Here is a 4,603-nt window from a genome sequence, read left to right as displayed (position 1 = left end):
GAAGCCGAAGGAAATTTTGGAGCCAAAACGCGGATCGCGGGGATATACCCGCGATCCGCGTGTAACGTAAATAAAAAAAGTTGTTCTCAAAAACGCAGGGAAGACGTGATTTTCAAACGCTACGGCGGCATTTTCAAAAATGTCGCCGCACATTTAAGCTGTCCCAAACGGGGCCTAAATATTGGGTCGGGGCACAGTGAACAATATAGACAACTTCTTCTTTCTTTTTTTTTATTTTATTTTATTTTTTTTTTAATCCAAAGTTGTAGCCACATCTAAGTGAGTGGTGAGAAAATATAGATTTCAAATGTAACTGTATAAAAATACTGCAAAATGTAATTTAACTAGATAGGCAAAACTACGGTGTGGTGTCGTACCGCCGCCCCAAACGGACCCTTAGTATTAGGGCTATCAAATAAGCTCATCGCTCACGAATAGCTTGCGTTCAACTTGTTAAACGGCTCGTGTTCGAGTCAATATCCTTAAAGAATGAGTCTAGCACGAACAAACTTTTAAGCTCAAAATATAAGCGAGCCGAATATGAACCAACATTTGTTCGTTCATGTTCGACTCGATTTGCTCGAGAATATATATATATATATATATATAAGGTTGATTGCCGATCAACTTCATAGTTTGACTGAGGGGCGAACCCCCTTCCAAAAAGGTGTGCAATTCGATCTTACGTAGGGATCGAACCCCCGATTTGAGGGACTTACACCAAAAGTCGCAACCAATGAGTCAGACTAAGGGGCGCGCACACACACACACACACACACACACACACACACACACACACACACACACACACACACACATATATATATATATATATCCTTAAGATTTAATTTTATAAATTATAGTTAATTAAAATAAAAAAAATATATATAAAGTTATTCACTTTTATTAAAATAAACTAAAAATATCTCTCGCATGTATAGTAAAAAGATGTGTGCGCTCCTCCGCCCTAAGAGAAAAATTTGCTTACATAAGACGTACGCAACGCTGCGTACATAATGGAGGTTATATTAACGTTATATCTGTAGTATATCTGCGGTATATCGTCTGTAACCTCGATGTAATCTCCATATAACCTACATGTAACTTACTTGAACTTACAAATAACTTTCGCGCTTCTGTTTTCACATATCCGTAGGTTACATGTAGGTTACATGGAGGTTACAGGGGATATAACACAAATATAATGCCGATATAACGCGAATATAACCTCCATTATGTACACAGCGCTGCGTACGTACGCAAATTTTTTCCCCACCCTAAACCTATTCCTGTCTTCTTGAGAGCGAGTGAGTATTTCCTTTCTTCTCAAGGGCAATGAGGCAGGAGTGAAGGAGTGTGTGAAAGTTGAAAGTTGAGTTGTATTCTCTCTCATTGACCCTTCGTTTACAGTTGGCACTTATTATTGATGCTCTCATGACTCATATCTCTTCTATTGGTCTTGAAACAGAAACTAGGGTTTGTCTTTCTTCCTATTTTTGAATATATTCCTCTCTTAGACTCTTCTCTCTATTTTTCAATATATTTTTTGTTTCTTTTGGATTTTGGATGATTTTATAAACGAGTGTTGGAAAAAACTTGATATGGTTGCCTTTCGAAATTGGGTCATGCTTTCTCACTTTTTTTGTATTAGATTTTTGAATGGGAAGAAAAAATTATGATAGGAAAATTTTGCAAAACATTTTCAAGGCTTTGATGATTTTTCACTTGCAATCTTTGTATATTGTAATTCTTTATTGTTTGTTATCATTTTCTTTTGCAATCTTTGTATATTTTCATTTATTTATGGCTTATTCTATTCTACAGCTTGAAAGGAATCACAAACACCATGAAATTATTTTCCATTGTACAAGAAAAAAAGACCTGGGCACCATATTCATTGGGTCATTGTATAAGCCATGGCTTATCAGTACGTCCCTGCAAAGTTACGAATTACCCAAGTACAATGAAGGTCGGTATCACTTGAATCACTAGTGCTTTGGATTTTTTGTTGTTTGGTTTCAATGTTTTTCGAGCAACTTTGGAAAGTAGGGTTATCCTTTTTGGAGGTCAAATGGTAGCATAAGTTCTTTTATAGTGATAATCATATGAGTTTTGGTGATTTATTAAGCTACTATGAGAGAAGGGAAGCACATCAACATAAAGATGTTGATTCTCCTCTTATTTGTTGTCAAAAATCAATCAACTATATCATATGCAAAAAATCTTATGATTTTTTTTTCTTGCAGATCCATTAATTTCTAGTTCAAAAAGTTTCAAGTATTTAAGTTGCAATGAGACAGTATCTATCCTAAAGTGATGTTGTTAAAATTAGTATGGATTTACTAGTTTAACTAAGCTGGTTGGGAGGTGGGGTCTTATTTTATCAGTTTGACTCTCAAGGGTCTCTCTAGCAAGGAATCATAGCAAACTCATCTGATCTTTTTTAAAGTCAGGCTAATTAACCAGGTAGAAAATGGGCGAGTTAGTCTAAATCATTTACTTTCTTCCACTTGAACATAGAAAAAAAAAAGTTGTCGGTTTTTTATTCCTTAGCAATGACATTTGATTGTTAAATTTTAATTTGTGCATTGTCCTCTACCTCAAGTGAATCCCATTGACTGAAGCATTTTGACATTTTGGTTTGGGGCATTTCGATACTTACCACCCATTCTTATGTTGCTGTAGTAACATATTGATTGCTCATATGGTTATACATATAAATTAGGTGGTAGATATGTAATTCTCTCTTTTGTTTTATTTTAATTTGCATTGAGTAGACAATATATCTAAATTACTTAATAACTACTGACCCTTAATAATTATATAATATTATGAGGTATTAGCTATTTTGAGCTTAGCTACCTGATTTTGGACCTCTATGTTATTGAAAAGTTTAATGGTGTTAGGCAACTTGTTTGTTTATTTTAAAATAATGTTTAAGAGTTTAAAATAGTAAGACAAAGTTACATATAGATTGTTTTGTGCATTGTTTTTAAGAGCAAAGTATTGTTGTCTATATTTGATTTACACTCATTGTGTTGGATTTTTGCTTCATAGAATTTATGGGTTGCATGATTGGCATTTCAATTGTTATTTGGATCCTAACAACGATGTCATGGATGTAGAATTGATGTTGCATGATTGACATTGCAAAGTATTGTTGTCTCTATTTGATTTAAATCCTTTTATAGAGTAAGTGAGTTATTAGAAATACTTTGGTCAACTAGTTAATGTATTAAGTTTCTACATTTAGTGTTACATCAAAAGTTTAATTGCCTTTATTTTAAAGTGCCACTCATTCCCAACTTTGGTTTAATATAGTGTGCAAACATGTCCGCAATGGATCTTTCAGAATCTGAATCATCTTGTAATGAGTTACTAACAGAAGTTCGGAATAGTAATAAAAATGTAAATCTTAATTCACAAAATGCTAAGTTAAAAGAAGTGACTAGAGTTTTGCTATAAGTTATGATTAATAATAGCAATGAAGAAGACATTATTAATAAAGATAATAAGAGGAAGTCAACAGTGTGGGTGTATTTTGTGGAGGCAACATTTTCTATTAAGGGGGTCCCAACTCCTTTTTGGCAATGCATATGTTGTTGAACAAAATTTATAAATCTAAAACAGAAATTACTTCTCAACTACTACGACATGTGGAATATGAAAAGATAAAATCTAAGAGTAAGCAAGTAGTTGCTCTATCTGAAAAAAGTAAAAATTGTTGAATTTTATGTCACTTGATATTGATGTGGATATTGAGATCTCAATATTGCACGATCCAAAGAGCTATGTTCAATAAAAAGTTAGAGAGATTATTTCTAAAATGATTATAGTGCATGAGTTTCCATTTAGTATTGTTAAGCATACATGGTTTAACATTTTATGTGAGAAAAATGATTTCTGGTTCTTCATATCTTACCTCAATTATTTTTTTATCTATTGTTATGCATATTAATAAACTATTCTTGGATGAGTCAACTTGATCTGATGAATATAACAGGAACATGGTTACGATCATAAGAACTAAATTTGATAAATCTTGTGGTAAGTGCAATTTCTAATGTCTATTGCAGTTATTTTGTATCTCAGTTGAAAATGAAGCTCATACATTTTAGCTTTGCCAATATATAAATATTTGTTGAATTAGACTAAAAAATTCAACAAGTTGAAATTAATCTGTGAGAACTCTATAATAATTATGCAAATGATATTACTAACTTCAGTTCTACAAGTGACAATGTATCCTCATAATTATCAAGTGATTCAATTAATCCATAAAATTTTGATTGTATGTTTGCATTCATTGATTTTATTGTTTCATCTCATTCAATTTAACCTTCAAAATCATATTTACAAGTTTATCTTGAGGAGGGTCTATTTCTAACTAAAAATAAACAATTTAATATTCTTGAGTGGTGGAAATTTAATATTCTCAAATATCCTTGTTTATCTAAAATAGCTAAAGATATATTGTCAATTACAAAGACAACGGTTGTTTCAGAATTTGTATTTAGCAGTATTGGGAGAGTTTTTAAGAATTGTAGAAGTTGACTCTCTACAAAGACAGTGAACACACTAATATATTCTTCTAGTTAGATTA

Source organism: Phalaenopsis equestris, unplaced genomic scaffold (assembly GCF_001263595.1).
Source record: "Phalaenopsis equestris unplaced genomic scaffold, ASM126359v1 Scaffold000024, whole genome shotgun sequence".
Taxonomy (NCBI): domain Eukaryota; kingdom Viridiplantae; phylum Streptophyta; class Magnoliopsida; order Asparagales; family Orchidaceae; genus Phalaenopsis; species Phalaenopsis equestris.
Note: the sequence above shows the minus strand (reverse complement) of the source record.